This window comes from Pezoporus occidentalis, unplaced genomic scaffold, assembly GCF_034315485.1.
Source record: "Pezoporus occidentalis ecotype Australia unplaced genomic scaffold, CSIRO_AGI_Poc_V1 ctg147, whole genome shotgun sequence".
NCBI lineage: Eukaryota > Metazoa > Chordata > Aves > Psittaciformes > Psittacidae > Pezoporus > Pezoporus occidentalis.
The window spans coordinates 565,682-590,187 of record NW_026913284.1 but is presented as its reverse complement, the minus strand read 5'-3'; the positions used below and the strand labels follow the sequence as shown (position 1 = coordinate 590,187).

General features: G+C 35.5%; 1 long non-coding RNA gene across 1 annotated transcript in view; it reads left to right on the top strand.

The window, feature by feature from the left end:
* Positions 1 to 21,174, top strand: part of LOC134159446 (uncharacterized) — a 34,239-nt gene extending 13,065 nt beyond the window's left edge. Inside the window, exon 2 of the long non-coding RNA XR_009963156.1 lies at positions 19,793 to 21,174. This is a non-coding gene — a long non-coding RNA (uncharacterized LOC134159446). The remainder of the gene's footprint in view (positions 1 to 19,792) is intronic.
* Positions 21,175 to 24,506: the final 3,332 nt, after the last annotated feature.

Genomic DNA, 24,506 nt, shown 5'->3' with positions numbered 1-24,506 from the left:
CCAGGCACTAGTGAGGCTCCCTCCTGGATGCCAAGGCTGGGAGACATGTTTCACCATATTTAATCTTATTTGCTAACAAATTCTTTAACCATTTGCTTTCAAGTTGCTGTCTTTCTTTTAGGACCTTTATTTTGCTATAAAACTCTTGATCTCCTGTGTAAAGAGTATCTATTTAATGTATTAGAAGTCTGGAGTGATCAGCCAAAAGTGTTTGGAATTAGTTCAAATTAATTCAGACAACTACCGTGTCACAAATAGTCACAGTACTAATTGTTATGTGATGTTGTTTATTCATAAGTTTGGGCACTCCTGAAATTCAGTAAGTGCACTTTTTCACTGTCAAGATTTGTCAAAGTTTCCTTAATTTCCTAATTTTCATTTTGTAACCTCAGGTTCAGTTTGTTCCTTCCTGTCAGTCACTGCATTCTGATCAGGTCAGTGACTTGAAATAAAAAGGTTTCTGATTTTAGTTTAGGATGAATCTTTCCTTAGATTTTTACAAAAGATACAATTCATTCTTCCAGTTTTTCATCAGAGAGCTTCTGTGCTTTTGGCCTGAAGCCATCCTAGTTGTGTCCTGAAGCAAGTGTTGTATGTTTTGTGATTTATAATATGTGATGCTTACTTCAACTGTGCTGGGCTTTTTGCCTTCAATCAGACAGTTATGTCACCTGGAAAGAGAAAACCTATGCTGCACAAAACCAAAGACTGTTCAGAGCAGTACTGAACAGCTCTTCACATAACATACATGCTAAAGGAATTGTCAGGTTTGGTTTTGGTATGTGTTCTTTTGACAAATAGATGGGGGGGGGAAGTGTGGTGGTGTTTGTTTGTTTGTTTGTTTTTTCCCAAGGGGATTGAGCATTAAACTACTGGATTAGCAGCTGGAATATAGGCAGTGTTTATGCTTTAGTCTTGAGTCCTGGATAGGTCATCTAATGCAGGGTGAAACCACCACAAAACCTGGGAACGGTATGTTTTGACATTAGATGATGTGTAAAGCTATGGCTAAGGGCTATATCCACAGAAGACCTTAATGACATGTGAAGTCATTTGTAAGGCTTCCATCTTTATGAACACGAGTGGCTGTTCATATGAGTGTTCTCACTGAGAGGAACAAGATTGCTTGCTTGTGTGTGAAGGAACAGCCTCTTGATTTTTGTGGTTTATAATTGGCATCACATATTTGTGAATTGGGAAAATACTTAGTACAGCTGATTTGTAATTTATCAGTCTCTCTTAAGAATACAGGCAAAGCTGTTTTTTATTTAGATTGCAGAATTAAACTTTTATTAAATTGTTTTTTATTCAGAAAGATAAATAAAGCAGGCAACTTTGAAATTTTAAGAAAAAAAAAAAATAAAACCAGTAGTCAAACTTTTGCTTTTGGTGTTCAATACAAAGAGGTGATCTGATCACTTTTAACCTCAGGGCACAATTTCTGAAATGTCCTCCATTCATGCATTCTTCTGAAAACCACATAAAGTTGGTAGCTAGTGTAAAATGAATAGCCTGAAATTTTAATGCATAACAAAGATTGATGTCTCCAGAGTTTTATGCGGGTGTAATTTGGTGTCATAAATGTTTATATTTAACAACCTTCTCCTGTAAAAAGATCAGTGTGAACCTCACTTCATACATATGTGTAAACTTGTGGATCACGGCTGTTAGCTGCTGGGTTTTGTGTGGTGGTGTTGGATTTTTGCCCTGTGTATGTGTTGTTTTTTTTTTGTTTGTGGTTTTTTTCTTTCCTTTTTGAGAGAGAGAAGGGGAAAAAAAAAAGAAATGGTCAGATGAATTGTGTAGCACTGATGTATCTTACAGGATATTTTTTTGTTTCAACCCTTCCTCAGCAGTTAGAATTAGTGGGACTAAAAATCCTGAGTATCTTGTAATGCATTTTCAAAAGAGCAGATTAAAGTGTATGTGAAGCTCTGGAGTACATTTTTCATCAGTTTACACACAGCTCTCTTAGGTGGTGCCATAAGCAGTGTGAAAGGGACTTCTTATTTCATTTTTGGGCAGCTGTGTGTTTATGTGTGTTTTTGCAAGGATTTATTTATGGGTCTCAAGTTGATTTTCTGCTTTGGGATTTTATCATAGAATCATAGAAGAGTTAGGATTCAAAAGGACCTTAAGATCATCTAGTTCCAACACCCCTGCCATGAGCAGGGACACCTCACACTAAAAGCAGGGACACCTCACACTATTTTTATTTTCTTTTTTTTTACTATGACGCATACAGCTTTGTATAGATTTTTCATTTTTCAATGTTTCTGTCTATGTGAGAAATTTTAGTTGGAAGGCACCTACAGCAGTCATCTAGTCCAACTGCCAGATTAGGGCTGACCAAGTTAATGCATTTAACTTGTGAGAGAGGCTCAAGTGTATTGGAAAAAGCCTCACTTAAAACACCACACATGCTTCCCCTAAGAATAAATAAGGTTCTAAGTTATTTGTTAAGAGAACAAAACAAAACAACCCCACCAACAAAAAAAACCAACAAACAACAAAACAACTCCACCAGCCAACAACAACAACAAAAAACCAAGACAGCCCCCCCCAAAACTCCAAAGAGAAACCCAAACTAATAAACCCAGAAAACCCACACCAGCTTCCCTCTCAAGCCCTCTCTGAATCCCACACAGGAAGAAAAAAGTCATCTGCCTATTATCAAGAGATGGTTCACTCGCTTACTGCCCTCAAAGAGACAGGATCATGATAATATCTTTTGAATAGTCTAATGCTGTAAATAGTTGCAGAGGTGGAAAAGCAGTGATCCTTTGGTTTGTATGTGAACCTTCTTTGTTTATTGAGTTGTTTTTTTTTTTTTTGGTTATATTTTGCAATGAACCTGGATGACATTGCATGTGGGACAATGCTGGTTACTGCAAATGTTTGGCAGACTCCTTTGTGTATTCTTACACAACTCCAAAGGTGGGCGATGGTAGGATTGAGAGTGCTCTCGTTAAAGTCAGTGGTCAACCTCCCTTTAGCTTCAGCATGCATTTGGGCAAACATGCAGATTCTTACACTGTCTGAACAACAGCCTGGATAAAACTATGCACTTTTTCCATTCAAACCTCAGTAAAATTCTATGTGGTGTATCGTACACTATTGTTTAAGTGGAGCTAACAATTAGTTTTAGTTACTGGAAGTGATGTTTTAAAAGAATGCTTGGTGTTCTTGTGGTTATGGAATATAAATATATATATGTATTTGTCAAGGCTAATAAATCTAGAAAAAAAAAAAAAGCCATCCCAGTGTTCTTGGTGTTATTAATTTATTGATCATTACCTTGGGGAAGAGGGAAAGTTCAGCATTTTTAAACTGGGACTTAAAGCCTAATCGCCTAAGTAAAGAACATTCTTAATTGCATGTAGCTGCCACTCTTTAAGTGCTGTTTGAACAGCCCCTTTCTCATGTGAAAGCTATTCTGGATTTCTCATCTAAAACAAACACTTGTAACCTGTCCTTCCATGAATGATTGTTACAGGGTAGATGCAGGCAGAAGGGAAAGCTAAATGGGCTGTAACACACAGACATGAGAGAAAGCCCTAGATTTATCTTCCATCAGCCACATGATTTATAATGCTTGAATTGTGGCTTTGAAACAAAATAGGTTGGAATGCAATTTATTGGACCTGTATGGCAGCTTGGAAAAGTATGATTAGGCTGGAGGCATAGTTTTCAGTAGTTGAAGATGTAGTAGCAGTTCAGGTGTTTCTCTCAAACTACTGTTAATAATCAAATTAAGCACAAATTTTTAGAACAGTATTCCTCAAAAAAACTCTGGATGTGACAGGACTGGGCCCTTTCTAATGAAGTTCTTATATGTTTTAAATGTAGAAATGGTATTTGTTAGACCTACCATAACATCTGAATTAAAACTGGAATATTCATTCTTCATAGTTGCACATTTTGTATAATGTCCAAAAGGAGGAAGATCAGAAATGAAGGTTTGTTGTTTTTTTTTAATGTGATTTACCCTTTCTGTTCTAAATACAAAATGGGATCTGTCAGCCCATGGTGGTGACTTTCACAGTTGAGCACAGACACTTACATATATAATTTCTCCTTTCCTTTATTGTAAGTTCCATACTTTAAAAAAAAAAAAAAATATTCTCCTGAGCCAGTGTGCCTTTTCTGATTAGCAACATGATGATCATAGGTACACTTTCAAACAGTTGACATGCAGGGGTGTTCAGTATCCATAATGAATCTGGCATTCTTGATAAACATATGATTAGTGCATGTATGTTTATATAGGTATATATGTGTCATTTCAGTTATTTTCTGTCTTTTTACTATGCTAAGCAGCTATGAAGTAATATAATTAATATACACATTCTGAAGACAGCTTTAAAAACATTATGAAGAATTGTTGTTGCTATATGCTGAAAGTGCTTTGGGTTACAGTGGCCTAAGTTCGAGAGGGGTTAGGACTAATTATAAGCACTTTGTAATGTTGGCATGTGATGACTTTTCTTGTTCTAAGAAATATTTTGATTTCTATTGTCACTTTTTTCTGTGGGTGCCTGAGAGACACATTCCTTTTTAAATGTCAGATATAGCTTTAATATTTCTTAATATGTTGCCCTGTCGAAAGTAAAATACCTGGTATCAGGTACAGCAACGTTATTTAGAAGCAGGCTGAGTCTTTTTTGCCTTTCTCTTTTCTATCGCATAAAACAGGAGCTGCTTTTTTTTTTGCTTTCAAGGCCTTTGTACACAGTCAGTATTTGTATAACTGTCATTTACTACTGAGAAGTTGATTTCGTGCCTCTGACTGACCAAGAATGACAGTATTTATTATTATGTTTCCAAACTAGAATCTTTGGCTTTCTACTGTATGACATGGTTTTGCTTATACATTACAAAGTTTTTTTAACTAGCTTTCTAGAAATCTGTGGTTAAAATTCACCTTTTGCTATGGTATCTTCAAGAACTATCTTAATAGCTAGGTTGCTGTAGGTTGATCATACTGCTCATCATATTGACTAATTTGTCAGCACTAATTTTTAAGACTAATTGTCTCATTGTTTTCACCTACTTCGTGTCTTCTGTTTTGTACTTAGCTGTGTGCAGTAAGAATTTCATTTTTTCATTTAGTAATGTGCTTAGTAGAATCCAGCAGGGTCTTTCTAATGATGAACTCCTTTCAATAAAACTACAACCTTACATTGCCCTGTGTGATTCACCAAACAAAAATCAACACACAATCTCTTAACAGGTGGTCACGGGAGGTGCCAAAGCTTTACAGACAAAAGTCCTGAATTTAAATTATGACCCAGTCAGGTTATAAGTTTTTAACTTTGTATTCTGTAACAGAACATACTTACTTGGACAAACATGTAATTAAATTGCTATTATTTGTAGTATTTGAGGTAAACCTTGTAACGGAAAACATAATATTTATATGTAATGTTAGGCTTTTTTGAAAGTGTCATATAGTAACATTATACCTAGGTTCAATTTTTTAATGAATGTAAATTATTTCACTCTTCAGTACCTAAAGTATTAGTGTTTTGATAAAAGCAGGACCTGTGCCAGTTCATTTCAGGAAAATACACTGAGTGCATTAAAAGCAGGTGGTGAGTGATCCTTCAAAAAAAAAAAAAAAAATAATTGCATAAAATCCTCTTATATAAGCAAAAGAGAATAAGCTTTCATTGCTTACAAATGCCAAGTCTTGATTGTGTAACATTCTATTATTCTGGGTTCTTCTAAATTAAATTGCCTTAAAATGAAGAATCCTGAACTGTGCACAGATAGTTGAAGTATAAATATTAAAAATATGTTAGTGACATGAACGGTAATGGTCAAAGATGTTGAAAGACAGCTTGCATATTTTGTGTCTGAAAGAATGAATCTGGCAAGTATCTTAACTAGTAAAAGAATGCAAGATACAGTATTTGGCCTTCAAAACTGGTATTTGGGGCCAAGTACGTTGAATAAAGTTAGTTGTATGCAAACTGCAGGAAAAAGCTTTCAAATTAAACTGGAATCAGCTCATATTCAGATCTGATTCAGCGTTCACTGAAGTTGGTGAAAGATTCCCAGTGAAGACACAAAATCTTCATTATTTTTTTCCCTGTTTATCTGAATAATATATGAAGTGCCAGTATTTTACAAATTAAAGCTGAAACCCATCTTGACCATACAGAGGTCTTAGAAATTCAGCACAGCTAATGGATTTGTTCTTAAATGGGTTGTTCTTAAACTAAGGTTTCCATCTAGAATCCTAGAACAGTTAGGGCTGGAATCATCCAGTTCCAACCCCTGCCATGGGCAGGAACACCTCTCCTTAAAGTATGTCGCCCAAGACTCTGCCAGGGATGGAGCATTCACAGGTTCCTTGGGCAACCCATTCCAGTGCCTCACCACCCTCACAGTAAAGAACTTCCTCCTTATACCTAAACTAAACTTCCCCTGTTTAAGTTTGAATCCATTACCCCTTGTCCTATCACTACAGTTCCTGACAAAGAGTCCCTCTTCAGCATCCTTGTAGGCCCCCTTCAGGTACTGGGAGGCTGCTCTGAGGTTTCCATGCAGCCTTCTCTGATTATTTTCAAGTTCCTTTTGACATATTAACCAATACAAGCTTTTTTCTTTTAAACTACCCAAAGAGAAGTTTTTCTACCCCTCAATTTCCCCCTTCTTTGAAAGCATGCTTACCTGTGTGTTTGTGTGGGTGATTTATTGGCAGAACTTGAACACACACAGTTGTACTTTTCACTTATATGGTGCAAAGCTATCTTAAACTGCAGGTTGCTCTGGCATACTGGGGCAACAAGTCCAGCTTTCTTAAAGGGAAAATAAAAATAATTGGTTTTGATTTTGCACATTTGGGCAGAATAAATTTGAACTCTTATTGAAGTGCTGATGCTGGCCACTCTCTGCCTTGCAAATGGTATCTCTGAACTAAAATGTGGTGCTCCATTATTCATGTGTTAAGTGATCCCTTTCAAACATATAAAGTTTGCAAGATGCTTTTGCATGCAAGTATTTTCCCCAGAGTATCAGTGAGGAAACACTGATACTGAAATAGGCTAAACAGCTCAGTAGCTGACGATTCCCTTGTGTTCCTAGTCGGATAAACAACTTGTTCCACAGTTCCCTGGAAAAGATTGTTGAGCCTATTGTAATATTATGACTGGGGTGATAAGCTTCCTCAAGCCTCCCTATCTCTACCAAATATGTACAGTGGAATGAGTGCTCTACAAAATGGCTTTGCATTACTAGCTTCACATAATTTTCATTTTAAGTCCCTGCAGACTTATTGACTTCAAGGAAAAAAAAAATCATATTTAAAGCTGATAATTGATAAAAGTGTTTGAAACATTGGTAGCTTGTATTTCACTAGAGAGGAGCATGTATGTGCAGTTTTTAAAACTCTTCTCAGTTTCTCTTTGCAGGTGACTTTGCTGCCTTCATTCACTGTGCTTCATTAGTACACCAATCGAAGTACAAATAGATTCAGCATAGTACTCAGCAATCTAGCATATTCAGAGTTAAACCTCAGTATTCACGTTTGTGAAAATCTAGAGGAAGATCCTGGGTGAAGGAAATCTTTAACTGGTCAGTTATAAATCTTTCTGAAGATTCAGTTTCTTGACATCAGCTGAGACAATTTTATCAGGTCATTGCTAACTCTCTGCTTTCTATCTGAATCTCTGACATATGTTCCTGCTGCTTGTACTGTGCTGGGTCTGGCTTTTGCTATACATTTCCATAACCCAGCTTAACTCACTAGCTAGTTTTCAGTGAAAGATTAATTCAACAAAAAGTAGCTTTCAGCCATACTAGCAAGGTGTAGGGAAAAAGACGTGGAAATAAGGACTCCCCTTTTTAATAAAAGCGAGAGCAGCTGGCCTGACTGCAGAACCACAGCTTCAAATTATAGATACCCAGAATAACAGTAATTTTAATGTGCTGTGTCCCAGGATGGTGTATCTGGTAAATGTGTGCAATCCCCAAACACTGGGTTTTGTCTCTATTCCAATTGGAAATGGAGTAAGTAATGTGTGCAAAACAGTGTAGTGAAATCAAAAGCTTTGTTATTATTTCATTTCTCTATCGTTGTAGCACCATGTCAGTCTATCAGCCAAAGGCCTTTTGTTAATATAAAACATTAGCAGTGTGGATCAGCTTTGTTGTTTGCCTCAGCTCTTATTAGAGGTAATGAAATAGTTACTTATAGATTACACATTATTATTTTAATTGGATATTTTTTATTTTTAAAGAATGTATTTCAGATGCATGTGGAAAAATACCTAAGTGTTAATAAAATGTAAGGATCTCATTCACCTGTATAAATGGGTAATGGCTCACAAGATTTTGAGTACTTCAAGCATCTTCCTGAGTGAGTAGGAAAGGGTGGTAGTGTATCTGAACAGTCTTTGTCTCAAATGCCAAGTAATGCACCTCCTGTAGATCAGATCCTCAGCTGTTGTAAATGAATAAAGATTTTTGGGCTGAAATCATGTTGATTCACAGCAGCAGGCCCTAAAGCTTTTGTGATGTGCATTGAACAAAAGTTCATACTTTATTATTTAGGAGCTTGTTCAAACTTGAAAGATGTGCATTAATAAAAGATATGTCTGAACATAGTACTGTTATAGCATCTAGTCCTTAGTTTAAGTCTGAATCTAATAATTTTGTCAACAACTAAGCTGCCTGTGTCCCTAGGTTAACTGCATCACCCCAAATTAAAAAAAAAAATACATGTTACATACTTAGAATAGCCTTATTTCAATAGAATTACCAATACGAGTAATATGAGGAATGGAACACTTTTTTTTTTTGTGACTATGATCTGAAAAGTAAAACTTTTAAGGTTTATACAGTTTATTTATATTAATGTTTGACACTGTGGCTAACAGATTCCCTCCCCCACCCCCCTCATCTGTACTATAGCCACAGGGGCAAATACTTTTGATCAGGTTCAAGCAAATCCCCTTCAATTTCAATTACTTGGAAACAGAAACAGAAAAATACAGCATCTTGCACTACAGTTTAGGTATACAACATTCTCAGCAATCTCACAAGAAGCATCCTATGTTTTTTCTACATCCTTTGAAGTATAAATGTTACCTTTAGAAATACAACAGACAGCCAAATTCAAACAGTGGCCTTGACAGAAAAATGAAAACTTCATTTAGCATTGGTACAAGCTACTGATATCAAGCTGGGAAAGAAATTAGTGAGGAGACAGAATTATCTTCTTTTCCTACCAGAGGGAGTCACAGCAAAATTAACCTTGAAAACTGTTTGGAGAACATTCTTGTGAAAACAGTGTGACACAATATTAAAGCTACGGATATAAAGAGGTCAACAATTCTTAACTGATTATGGGCAGTTACATTTTATTTACTGTGTTTTTAAAGCAACATTACAGCAGACATATTTGTGCTAATATTTCTGAGTGTAAATACAGTATCTTTTTAATTTTCTTTAGCCCAATTGAGGGATTTGTTCAATTACTTTTACCCCTTAAAAGCAAAGTTTCATTCAGTTATCTAATTTGAACATACGAAAAATACAGTGCCCCGATCTTAATCAGCCTCAGGCTCAGTTTCAAATAGTCCACAAGATTAAATAAGTGGAATGAGAATAAAATTCAGACTTATTTGATAAATGTGTGGATCTTTTTTCTACATGTAGCAACCTGCTGAAAAACTGTCAACCACACATCCCACATGCTATTAGAACAATATATGAGGACATGAGATTTTGTTAATTTATTGTTTAGGTCAGTAGGGTATACCAACCTGAACATGTTTACTGTAGAATCCTTGCTAATATTTGGTGGTGGTAGATAAACAATTTCCTAGGTGTTTGTTTTCTTTTCCTTCCTAGGTTTTTTTTTTTCCTTTTTTTCCCTTTCTTTTTTAAGAATATTTTTATTTTTGTTAGTTTCTGTTCCTTCAGAAATAGTGTGTCCTAGGGTATAATTTTGGTGCGTTCATTATATATTTTCAGATATAGGTTAAATGTGGTAATGGGATAAATGATATAAGGTATTATGGGATAATTATTATACTGAAGTGAAAACTAAAAGAAGCACTGCATTCCTGCTTTCAAATAGAGAATTTTAACCATATACTAGCCAAATATGAATCAAACTTGACCATTTAAATAGCTTTTACTAGGAAAAAATATTCTTATCGTATGTTGGTAATCTCACAGTAACTAATGCGTCATATTCGCAAATAGATTGTCTGGTTATCTGTAGCTTCCCTAAAATTTAGTCACTTGAGGTAAATTATTGAGGTAAGTATTAGGGTGAAATCAATCTGCTAATTTATGTGAAGAATGGAAATAAGTCTCTGTTAGACATTAATGTGTCAGCCAGTTTATGACAAAAGTTCAGGAGTTTCCACCTTTATGGTAAGTATACACACACAAATGTAACTGGAGACAAGGTAACACAGAATATTTTGGGCAGTGAAAAAAAAAATTATTTTCCCCCCAAGCTTTCTGTCTCTAGAGGGAATAAATGCTTTGAAAGCACTTACTTTGGAAGTTACTTTCTATATCAGCAGAAGAAATGGAGTGCTTGCCCACCTTAACAACAGCTTTTTTTTTTCTCTTGAAAAAAGAAAAATTATTCAACAGCAAAGAACCTTTCAATTACAGGTATTTGGTTTGGCCAGTTTAATCTCCTGAGCAAGACAACCTATTTTGGACTGACAATTTAGAGCATTTCAAACTTGTGGAACAGCATCCTTTAGGTGTGGTTCTTTGAAAATGCTAAACCAACTTACCAGTTCTTTGCTTTGAAAGGTGAAGTCTGGTCCTCTATATTTAGAAATATAGCTGCTATCTTGCTTTATTTTGTATTTCAGTTTATTTTTGGGGTACCTCCTTTCCTCACCACCCCCCCCCCCAATTTTTTTGTAGAACACAAAATTCTAGCTAACATCTTCAGAAAAAACATAAATTCAATAACAAGTGAAATGCACACTTCTTTAAAAAGTTAAAGCAAAATATAATTAGATTTTCATCCCTTTTCACAACAGAGTTCTTCCATTACAAATTGAATATGTTTAGACTGAATTTGGGATCTTTCAGCATGTTATTAATCAATCGCATAAATGTAGCTGGCAGCAGGATCCTACAAGATTGCAATCTGTAACCTAATTAGAGAGAAACAGTTTTCGGACCTACAACAAACCTTTTAATAAGCACCCAAGGCCAAGTTACTAAGAAGTTGCTAGTGATTACAAATGTCTCCTCTGCCCCTAAAAGGTCCCCTTTTTTGAAACAGCCTTAATGTAGAATTTTCTTTCTGATCTTTAGGAGCATGGAATTTGGCACATGTAAATGAAGTACTTAGTTATGTTCCTAATAACTTCTGAGAATCTTAACAGCCTGTGACTATTTCAACACTGTGTCCATTTAAACACTGTATTCAGCTTACTAGTGTATATTATGTGTAGAAAAAGTTTCAATATATTTTATTCCATTCTGGAATAATACTGTTCTTAAAAGTCACCATTTTGGTTTAAAGTTATTAAAATGTTTTTTATAGGTTTGCAGAGGCCACACAGAGAAACTCCTGTATTGTATTGCACTACAAACAGGTTCTTTCTGTAGATCTGTGATTTGACTAGTTTTTCATAGTTACTTTTCTCTGGGGAGCCTTTAAAGAAAATAATATTTTATGAATCACAGCATGATATTTGTCTCTGCTGCATGGGAGATGGAACCTGCTTTGAAGCTTAAAGCCTGAAAACTGTCTGGTAGTCAGATGACAGTGGGCAGTTTTGTCATTCTGATGAAAAATGAATTTCTCCTGGTACATTACAGTTCTTTAATGAAACAACAACATCATAGTGAAGAGTGTTCAAATAGAAAGAGAGAAAAGGACAACATAAAAAACAAGTGAAAATGACTTGATCTTATATTTAGCCAGGAGAATATTAGATTAGCTAGAAGTTACTTTATATTGCCATGAAGGGAACTGAGATATGAAGTTAAAGAAGGAGAATTATCATGAATAACTGTATGAGATTAAATATATTCTGGAAAGATTTTAACTTTCCTGGAGCTTTTAAAAATATATTCTGTCCCTTTGTTTCAGCATGACAACTGCAGTGGCATTAGGGCCAAAATTTAGTTAGGTTTTCAAAATCTACTCTTGGCTTACTGAAGAACTAGGGAAAATGATATTCTGTTTCAAATGGTTTCCTCAATTTAACATTTAGAGAGTAATGATTTGCCCTTTTGACAAGACTGAAAGCTGGCTTTGTACATGTGTAGATTTGATCACTTTATGCAGGGTGTGTGAAAGAAAGTTGTTTTACAATAAGGACAGATGGAAATGTATGGGCATCAGGAAAAAGTTATGGCTTTATTGAAATAAAAATATATTTTTTTGATAGATGTAATTAGGCCAATATTTTGCTACAGATGTCCACATGGATTTGTTCAGATCTGTTTTTACTGTCTTTCATGCTCCTGAACCTAAGGGTCTCCTTACACTTCTATAGTTATACAGACAGACAATTTTTTCTTTTGCTTTGAGGGATTCCCATAAGTAGTACTGGATAACGGCTCATCTGTCCCAAAAGGTTCATTCAGTGCAGGATTGCACAACGGTTTATTCTTCTATTATTAGTTGAATTGTGACGGACTTTTCCTTCACAGCAGAGTTCTGTGCTCTCAAAACAAAGAAAGAAAACAAGCAAATTATTTTTGTGAAGAAATGTAATTCACGTCTGGCAGTATCTGTGTCTGAGAATATCTCTAAGCAGCCTCTGTACCACCTGTGAAAAGATGGTTTTTTTTTGAGAAAGGCTGATAAACAGCAAAGAGAAAAATATTTTCTTTCTGTGCAGTAAACATTCACTTTGAAAGTTGTTTCACATCTTTATTCTTTGCGCCAAGTTCTGAAGCATGTTTGGCGATCTGTGTGTGTCGCAAACACATCACAAAAATATCTAACACTGTTTTGACTAAAAAATTAAGGCAAAGTAACGACTAAAACTGTCTTCCTGAATAGAAGATTGTTTGGTTTTTTTTTCAGTCAGCTTCACTGTGCAGGGTTAAAGACCTTTCAATATTTTATAGCTTCCTTTTTTTTTTAAATAGTTTTCACTGAATTTATTTTGAAAAGATTCATTCACAGAAAATGAAATTCCCTTTTCAGTATATACATATCTTTAAAAATACTTAAGCAAAATAAAGAATTGAAGTTTGTCAAAATGTACCAGAGCTTTGATAACACTGACTTTTTTTTTTTTTTGTAAAAAGTTCTTTTTTGCAGAAAGGACTTTTTAGATGGAAACATTCTATAAGGAATCAATAATATCAAACCCCATTTTTGTTATGCCCTTGCTCCCAAACTGTTGCAAAACACTTCTCAAATCAGACTCAGAAATACACAGGACTACACAAAAATGACCAGAATCAGTGTCTAAAAAATCACTCTTTTGAATGGGAATATCAACACGTTCATTTTCCAATTTATAGCCAGAAAATGCCTCTTATCAGACAACATAGTGAAAAGATCTGTATCTTCTTGCTAGAATAAACTCTCTCTGACCATGTTTAGCCTTAGAAAAGAAAAACCTCTTGGGATTATTCTGCTTTTCTCTTTGCATTATGATCTAGGTTAATTCTGTTTCAGTTCCTCTCCCCTGTTATAATTACACTAGAAGGTGCTCTGAAATATAAAGCATGATTATGTTTTGCTGCAAAAACATTTCAAATGATCTGGAATTCATGGAATTGAAGGTGACAAGAAGCCTTAGAAGGTTTAATATGAGATGATCACTTAACAGGCCATTAAGTTTTACCCAGTCACCTCTGCTGTTGAGTCTAGTAATTTTATTTTACCGTAGTTTGTCTTTCAAAAGATTACCTAGTTTTCACTGAAATATCAAAAGACGGGACCCTTATTTTTCTTAGTAATCCCCTCACCCCGCTTCAATTAATCACCTTGTTGAAGGTTTTGATTTACATTTCTCTTTTCAGCTTCTTATTATTGGTTCTTGTTAAGCTATTCCTTAGGAATTGGATAAATCTCTATTATCTAGTATTTTCTTCCCATGAAGATACTTTGTTTTGCTCTTCAGCTGAAACCCAAACAGCTCCTCTGTACCTGATTCAGAGGAAAAAAACACATGCATTCCAGTCGATCACAGATAGCTGCAAAATTAGAAATGCAAACCACTATCAATATTTAGTTCCAAACTTCTCAGTATAAAATGTTCTTTTCACAGAATATTGCTTTTCATTGAAAATACAAGGATTTTGGTATCTAATCCTGTTCAAATGATTAAAAGTCCCACTGTCTGTTTCTGGCAATTATCTTGTGTAATGTATTTTCTAATAAGAATGAAAATTTGAGTTCAGAAAATATTAAGGAACTAATTCTGAATATCTGTTTCTTTTAACTACTGCCCAAGAGAATGAAATGGACGGTTATGGAAGGTGATAATATGTAGTCATGATTTGCTCTTTTTCAAAGACTATTTAGGTGGAAAACAATTTAAATACAGACTGAGTATTCTCTGAGTGCCTTGGTTTTGATTTTCATTTGGGCCTTACCTTAACCTGGTTTCCAGTACTGAGGAGTGTTTGTGTGTAGTTAAAGACAAAACATTCAGGTTAGTGTTCTAAAATCAAACCAATTTTGATCCTACCAGGTCATTTTTTTCTTGTTTTTTTGTTTCAGATGTAGTCTGCCAGATGACATTGCTGAATGAAATAATTAAGACCGTCTGTTTCCAGCCTTGTTTTATTCAGAGCACAGCTATTTGAATTTTAAGGGAAAATTGCCTTATGGATGTTACCTGAACTAGCAGCTGTCCAGAATTTCCCACTTCACCTCTCATCAAGAAGGAATAGGTCAGAAAAAAAAAAAAAAAAAAGTAAGCAGAAAAAACCTCAAACAAATTCAAACCACAAGCTTTTTGGATAATCTGGTTCTGAGGAATAAAGGTAGAGAAGGGATCAGTATTTCATGGAGTATTTACCAGGGAGTGTTTTCTTTTCTTGTATCTCTTATAGCTACTGTAAGAGAGGAAGAGGCTGCTCTGCTGAATGTATATCAACTGTTCAATACGTTTTGGTTTTGCTTTTGCCAGGAGTCAAACTTTAGGATCTTTTCTACACCAAAATTCAGCATAGTCCTTCAATGTCGCTACTGCCCAAACAGTGGCTGACCGTACAAAGGATATATTTTAGTCACCCTTTCTCAGGACAAATATGCATTAACCTTGGAACAGGCTGCACAGAGAGAACTTTAGCACCTAAATGGATAAAGGCCCAAGGAATTTCATCTGATCTCAAAGTTGACCCTGCTTTCAGCAGGAAGCTGCATCTGTAGAGAGCTCCTTACATCTGTTCCCCCTGAAAGCTGATCTTTGTGTAAGTGATGTCTGTTGATTAATTTTATATGATAGAGCTGTAACACTGAGATCTATCTGTAAGAGAAAAGGAGTGTATCTTGAGGTTATTCAACCGCAGTGATCACACCTGAGTTAGCCTAACCATTTCCAACACACCAGTGAGAACTTGTAAGGGTTTGAAGGAGAGCAGATTGTGAATTGACCTAGAGATGGTCACTGCAGAGCTGATGTTTTTGATGGGCTAGTTCAACAGCTGATTGCTGCATGTCCTGAACTTTGTAGCTGAACAGTCAAACTGCAAATGTTGTCAGCTCAAAACTTTCCTCCAAGTATTACATTTATCAAAATGAAAAAAAAAAAACAACCCAAAACCACAAATGTGACTTGCCCTGCTGTTTATTTTTGAGCACATTACTCCCAAACTGGAACAGAAGTCACAGCACTTAATCCTTTTTCTTTTTGCAATTGTTATGTACATGTTTGCTTAAAAAAAATGCATCAGGTTTATAAAAAATATATACATTTACCTTGTGTTATTACTGTTAAAGTATACAAAGATAAATAGGCAGCTATGATAAGGTAAAATTGTTATTGTGATTGTGTTTCCAGTTCATTTTTATCAGGGGTTATAAAAACTGAGATTATAGTGGGTGCATTACTGCTAAATTCTATAATCTTATAGGTGGTTATTGAATTATTTTGAGCATAGTCTTTATAGAAGCTTAGTTATAATAGATTTGCCTTTATTACAGCAAATAATGAATCAGTTTAATAAGATTATACTATTTTGAAACTTGACATTTATTGCAGTCTTATTTTTTCAATTAATCACAATATGGTAGTCTTTTTCAGTTAAGTTTCTTCAATTATCATTAGCATGAAATAATTTTACATGCTGCTGAAATCTGCTATTGAGAAATTCAAACTGTAAGCCTCAGACAATTTTCCAGTTGTGGTAAATATTAGGAGAAGGATGGGCTACATACTGGCCTAATACTCCTCGCTTAACCTACGATGCCACAGTTCTATCTTCTAGTGGCCCTGTTCTAATTGACATGCCCTTAATTCAAGGAAGATTGATGTAGTTCAAAACATTGATAAAAGGGAAATGGAATGAAAAGTGAGAATACTCTATGGAAATATTTTTTGTTACCTTTTTTTTTGGGGGGGTGGGGGGGCAGGTGTTAGGGGGAGCATTTTCTAAGTTTGAGGGACACTGCAATTTGGTAGCAAACTAAGCCAGCATGCTTTCTGGGCTAGCCTGGGCAACTGAGGCATAAAGGAGATCAAGACTCTATAGATAGCTTTTAAGTACAGCTAAATCTCATAAACAAGCAGGATTTGGAGGCACAGTTTGAGGACAAAGTTACGTTTTATGACTGATGTAATATAACAGCTTGCTCTTGTGAGAATAGGTAAATTCTAACTCCTCAGGTGTTCCTAGTTGCATGATCCCACCTCTTCCCTCACACCAGCTTTAGTACTTAATAGACTTGTGAGATAAATTGATTCCAGTCTTCAAATCACAGTCTTCAAATCACACAAATTATTCACTCTCTTGTCTTAGGTTAGTTTTCTTCTGGTTCAACAAGTTGAATTGACTCAATGCAGGGTATGGTGCATAACATGAAAGAAGGGGGACAGTGGATATAGCCAGAAACAGGAGGAACAAGATCCCCCCCTTTTGGTAGTAATGAGCTAGTAGATTTATTCAAGACCTAATGTCTAACTTTAACCCATGCCTGGCTATCTTTTCCTGGACCGGTTCCGGTTAACACACAGATTTGGCAGCATCTGTCTGATCTCTTTTGCTAGCTCTAGCAAGTTACATTTGACAATGAAAATTCTCTGTATGAGCATGATTTCTGCTTCCTATCCTTTCTTTTATTTCTGACAATAGCAGATAGCTTTTTAAAGAGATAATTCAAAATGCACATTTTTCTACCACTTGAAGTCATCTCTTGCTTTAGATATGTTTAATGTTATGGCTCACAAAGTAGAGTAACTTAGAACTGCTAGTGGTCGATCAGTTTAGTTACTTTAACAATGAGGCAGTGAATGCAAGAAATCACAGCTGTGCTCAACGGTATAATCAACGTGTTTAATTAAGAATGTTCAAGCCCCTCTGGTTTCAGAAGCAGCATTTTCTTCCAGTTTACTCTAGTGGTTGAAGTATGTATTTTGAATGTCTTACTGTAATATGGTAGAATGTACACTTATTAATAGTATCTAAATCTGAAGAGATTACAGGAAGAATGAAAATCCACTGTGCAGAATATGATGTCTGACTTGCATTTTCTTTTTTCCTATTTGCATAGTTAATATTATCAGAGGTTCATTTGCCTGATTGTATTGTTACAGTAAGACTTACCTAGCACCAAAAAGCCGAAATCTAAGAATGAAGTTGTCTGGGATTTTGGAGTTGATTAGAATCAAGTGAGCTAGAACTGAAGTTGCTTCTACATGTGACAGTAGGATTACCTTTGTGTTAAATTATTAGGTTTTATTTTGTAGTCCAAACTCAGAATGTATATGTTTGTTTTAACATTCAGAACTGGAAAATAAGGAAGGCATTTGGAATCTGGATATATACAAACAAAATATTGATCAGCTCACGATAATAATAGTAGAAGTGCTTATTATACAAGTTCTTGCTAGAATAAAGGACCCAAGTATTACTTAATTTAAAGAATGTAAACATTCCACAGACTGTGCTCTTAACATATGTAGGCTAAATACTCTGCTAAAATGATGCTGATGAGAATGGGTCCTTCAAGAAAGTGCATATATAATCTATTCTGTGACCTTATTATACAGCTCCCCATATCACAGATTTTGAAGAAGTTTGTTCAGCTCAGCTAGAGAAAGACTTGTAGACCGGCTTTTCTGTGGCAGCTAGGGGAGATATCAAGGAGTGGCATCCAAATAATATAAAACATAAAAACGTGCCCTAGAAGCCTGTAGCAGTACTTGGAGAAAGATTCACCTGTGAAGAAAAAGTTAATAGAGCTCACTGTGACTGAACCCTCAGTGCTTGGTCTGTGATCCAGGCATCCGTGGTAAATTATGGTGAAAGTCTGACCTCTCTCATGGTAGAACTGTGTGGAAAGGCTTTTCATGTGCAGTTCAATTGAGAATTGAAACCAAATTTGATTATAGTTGATGTGATAATGTCAAGCCTAAGATTCTTAGATATTGGTTTTGCTTTGGGGTTTGTTCAATACATAAATTAAGTACAGGAGCACTATAAACTGGATGACCATGCAGGGAAGTAAGATAATCTGACTAAAAAAATCATTAAATGCACATAACTGCAGAAAATTGCTAAGTAGTTAGCTAGCTAGGAAGCAAAACCAGATGATTATAAACCCCTGTATTTTTGTATGAATTAAATTGTAAATTTGAGCTCTAGTGAATTCTTTAGAAAGATTAATCTTGATGTAAAGACATCAAATCACAGACAAATAATAAATGTTTCTAAGAGGCAATTGTCCTTTATTATAAAGATTATGTACCTTATTCTCATTTGGATCATGTACCTTATTCTTGTTTGAACTTCAACCTTCAGTAATATCCTAGGAGTCAATTTTCACTATTGTTTCCTCACTTCATCATCTCATGTTAGGTAGGTAGGAGATCTGGGAAGTGATTAGTTTTTAAACCAAGATGAGACACTTTCTGTTCACTGAAAAGAGAAAGAGATTAGTTCCCTTGACCATAAACAGTTTCATAACGTATATTTATAATTTAGATTTATATAAATAATTATGAATCATTTACTAACAACCAGTGTAGTCATAAATAATGTGGACTGTTAAAGGGAAAATTGCCAGAATAGAAGAAGCTGAATACATTCCAAACTACTGCTATGGTTCTGAACAGTTTTCTTCTTACGCAAATATCTGGATCTTCACATGCATGCTTATAGGGAAGACAGAAAAAAATATCAGCTTCCAAAACTGTGTATATACATAATTGCGTACCAGCATGGGGAATTTCATTAGCAAGTAAATGAAGCATAGAAGTATTGATTTCAGAATATGTCCTGAACCTTTCTAAACACATCTGATGCAATATAATTTCTAAATGAAAAGTTTTGAAGATTGTAAATTATATCACTAGATGGCAGTAATAGCCAAGTGAAATGCAATAACCATCTAAAGCATCTCAGGGTTTTATTCATAATTTAATCTTGTAATATCAGATCTAGACATAAATGTTAGGCATGAGATTCTGCTGTCTGAACCCAAGTCATGTAAATTATGATCATACATAGGTCCGTGGTCAGGTTTTGACACACTACAAAAAGGTCATTTGCAATGCTGTATAGGGCTTGAGGGTCCTATTAGAGTCTTCCAATTGTTCATTTCTATCTGGTTTGTGGTGCGTGTGTTTATTTATTTTTTTTATTTATTTTTTTAAGTAAACAGCCAGGAGGTTAGGTGCCCAGTGGCCACTGAGATGCTCAGAAATGGGTTGGAGCTCATTCCCTATGAGGACAGGCTGAGGGAACTTGGCTTCTTCACTTTGGAGAAGAGCAGGTGTACTGGGGACCTAACAAAAGCTTTTCAATACAGGGTTATCAAACTGGACTCAGGCACAGTGATCCATGGTAGATGGATGAGAGACAATGGGTATGAGCTGAAAGAATAAAGATCCCGACTTCACGTAAGGAAAGACTTTTGACCATGAGGATTGTAGTGTGAGATTGTGCAGCGTTATCCTTGTAGGTTTTAACAGCTTAACTGGAAAAAGCCCTCAGTAACCTGGCCTGACAGCCTCCGCTGTTCAAAGCTGACCATGCTCTGAATCAGAGGTTGATCTGCAGACCTTCTGAGAAGGTTTTCAATCTAAATTGCCCTATAATCAGATACTAAAAAGCCAGCCGCACCTCTATGAATATGGAATGATTATAATGTCTATTAACAACATACAGATACCTGACAGATCTACTGATTTATTCCCTCCTCCCCCCCTGCTTTTTTTCCCCCTTCTTAAAAGGAGTCATGCACACTAACTAGTTCTGCTGGAAAATGTCCTACTCACATGAAACTAAACTTCGGATTGTTCTACTGTTGTTCTTTGCTTGACTAAATTTAGTGGGAGGTTGCAAATACTGTTTAGAATTTCATTTATCATTCTAAGAATTTGTAAGCAAACCAAATAGGTCTTTTGTATTTTATGTTCATATTTAAAGATCATTATGGATGAAAGTCAAAGAACACATGCTTTCTGGCATATAGAGGAATCGATTTATTTTGACTACCTGACACACTCAGATATTGCAATATTTGTGACTTAAAGCACAGTTTAATTGGATTTTGCTCCTTAAACATGCTTTACATTAATGTTATAGTGTGCAAAGTTCTTCTGTTTACTGTAGGACTGGAGGGTCTTCAGCCAATTAAAGTTGGTTTGTTGTTTTTTTTTTAAATATTTGTATTGTTAGATGTCTGCTTTATGCACATTCCCAGACCCAAACTGAACTTCTTGAAGGGCTGAACTCATGCAATAAATCTGCTTTCATATGAGCATAATGACCCTGACAGAAACAATAGTGTTGCAAAGTCAAGCCTTTGAGTGGACTTTTAATAGCAGAAAGGCATTCTGCCAAGTTTAGGTAAGAAGGCTCTAAGAAGTTATTCTGCTGCTCCCCCTATAAAAAACCAGTTTATAATTACCAGCACAAAATCTAGCAGCAGGAAGTAAGGTTTCAGTTTTAAAATGTAACTTGATTAGCTTTTCAATGTTAAAATTAAAGCTGTAAGAGCTCATGAATATCTGCCAGCCCAGCAGATTCCTGAGTTGGTTTGCTTAAAAAAGGGTTTTGCTATTACTTTTGCTATCATTAAGGTGAACTTACTTAGAACAATGACAAGATTTGAAATTAACAAATCTGGGATACTTTGAGGTCCATACAAATTAGAACAGCAAGAGATTAGTGAGAAAAAATGCAAACATGCTAGAGAGAGAAGTTCATTCGCTTTTGATATTTAACATATATAAACGAAACTCTCTTGCACAAGAAGATGGATATCCTAGCTGCAGGACCTGTACTGTAATTCTGATTTGCATTGACACGTCAATTTACTTTGAAGAGGAGGTAATTTTGCTTCTATATTATTAACTGATTCTAGGTTTAAATATTATAATTTTGCTATGCATTTGTCACCTTAGCCTCTTCAGTTTTAAAGTTCATACTTAAACTGTTTTATGTCTCTCTAATTACATTTATATGTCGCACTATCTTTTTCTTTCCCATGACAGAGTTATGAAGAGTTTTGCACTGCTTATTCAACTGTTGAATTCTCTATTGACATCAGTCCAATACTGCAAACTGCAATTAGTAAAATTAAGTCAGTATGCATTACCTTGTATGTGGAAATGGCATATATTTACTATAAGCACTGACGCTTGTATACTTAAAGTTATAGATAAAACCAATATCTAGCATGTAGTCAGAAGAAAATTTAAATGTTGTGACTTTTTAGATCCATTGATTACAGGTTTTTTTGCATTGCTCAAAGACCCAAACCCCTGAAACAATGACTTTCACTGTTCAAAATACATGGGCTATTTAAGATTGGCAGCTTGGTGAATTTTAGAGTAGAAAACTCACCCCTTCCTTCAGAGGAGTTTTCTGGATACAGTCACATCTTTTACAGTCGTATCAAAGGCAAACTGAAAATACAAATAAGCAAAAATGGCCATTCAAAATGTAAGTTTCATTTCCAGTAAAATTAGGCTGTATAATCTTTTTCCTAGCTCAATCCTGTACAGCCTGCAATTTATGATAAATGATGGGGAAGTAGCAGAGAGACTAAAATCTCCCCATCCACTGCCACTCAGCTGTAACTATTCATAGACATACATATACATATAACTGAGATATTAGTTGTCATAATCTTCCCATTTCATTTCCTTTTTCTCCTTAGTCATTTCTGGTATGTGTTCAACCAATCAATTCCCACTTAATTTTAGTCCAAATCAGAGAAGTCAGCCTAGAAGACTGACCTCCACATTTTCACATAAATTCAGCTGTCGGCAAGTGTTGATGTGGCACAATGCAGTACTATGTACTTGCTTAGATCTCAAAAGCACTATAGCTTTAGAAGATCAACGTTTTCTTAGGCTAGTTGCTTTGCTGATTAAGCAGAGTAAGGTGCCCAGGGCAGAACAATGTAGTAATTTATCCTTATTGCATTTGGAACCTGAGTTAGCATGAATCTTGCATTCTGCCATGTAGGCTGATCCTCCTGATGTAGAAACAACTCCTGAAATTTTCTGAGTTATTTTGCCATGAGTAAGTGAAATACTGGTAACAAAGAAACCAGTAGAAAAATTTGTGGAGGTTGTTGCCACCTGGGTGTTACCACTAGATGCCAGTTTCATTATGTTAGGGGTACATGCCTTTTGAACTATAGGCCAGCTCAAAACCACACCTTTATGTTTCCTTTGCAGGGGAGCATGAAGGAAAATTAGTGCTTTGGTGTTATAGTCCAGGAAGGTTCTGTTACTGCACAGAAACTTGGTTTCTTAGCTTAGGCACCCAAATTAGGTGTTTCATATTAGATCATATAGTAACTTCTGTTAGTATGGAAACTGCAAATTAATTTTATGTTTAGCTTTTTCTAGGCTTGATGATCACACAACCAGCTATTTGTTATCTATGCTGTTTCTTTACACTGTCTTCTAGATCATGTAAAATGTTCTTAATGACCTTAATTTTTTTCTGAGGTTGAAATTTATTTAAATCAGTCTAGCTAAAGGGTAGCCTTTTAGCTCAAGTTCAGTATCCTACAGCCTCTTCCTATAGCTTTTAAGTTTGAAGTCAAGTCCTTTATCACCCCATTACCTTGGAATCTGCCTGCTCTGGCTCATATATTGCTTATAATGAGTTTACATGACAATTTTTTCTAAGAACTTTACCTTTTCTTTTGTTACTATAAAGAGGACAAAAACCAGAAGCCTTGTGCCAATGTAGTCTTCTCAGGAGAAAGCTTCCTTATTCCCTACAAATACTCGTGACTTGGATGGTCCTATAACACAAATTTCTTCTTGCTATCTTCATTCATTGTGTACCTCATTTTCCTAGCCCAAGAAAAAAGCTGCAGAAAGAAACCAGTACACACTTGATGATAACCTCCTGCACTGCCTAACACCTCCCTGAAGGAATTGGGATGGACAGAACATAAACTGTGGTGTAAATAAAGGAAGCTGAGACTTGCAAGTGGGAGAGGGTTGTACACCCCCCCCCCCCCCCCCCGAATCACTGATTAGAAGTTTGTGTTAATTTGCAACAGATTACATTAAGTAAAAGTAAATTCCCCAAGTTTTAAGACTGCTTTGCCTGCAATTTCATTTCTTCAGATCTGGAGACAACATCTGCAAGGAAACTTCAGCTTGTAAATTCTGCTATACTTTGGTTTTGCTGCCTAGTTTACTTTGGACATCCCAGTGGTACAGGGTTGGGGACAGCTGGGAACAACTATTTCTGGAAACCCATCTGGGAATAATGCCTATCTAGTTTATACCCTTGGGCTAACCCAAACCTATGTTCTCTTGCCAGGTGACAGAACTAAGAGATTCAGATATCTTCATGTGTACTTAGTTGTACTCTTAGGAGTTGCCTCAGGTGAACTTTCATTCTATAAATGTATTACGAATTTTTAATCACCAGACATTTTTTTTGCCTTGAATCCTAATTCTCCACTGTTTTGCACCTCATGAATTAATTTGCACATATGCAGAGTGAAATTAGGTGTTAACTGAAACCAGTCCAGTTTGGTAACAAACTGCATACCCTTTGAATAGGTGTAAATTATTGTGATGAAATGTAAAGGAGTAGGGAATTGAACCATATGAAGTGATCTTTGTCTGACAGCTTTCCCATAATGTGGAAAATATAAAGCATCCTTTTGTCTGTCTTTATAATTCTTTAAACGCCTATGTGTATCATCACACCACCAGCCAATAATAAGCATTTAGGGCCTGATACTCACATCTTCAGACATTAACAACCAGCACAGTAGCAGTTCTTCAAAGATTTTTTTTTTATTTAAATAATGACAGCTCAGTGTAAGCACCAAAATTTTTGTCAAAGTAGCTTTTTTTCTGAACTAATGACCATTAATTACTAAGTGG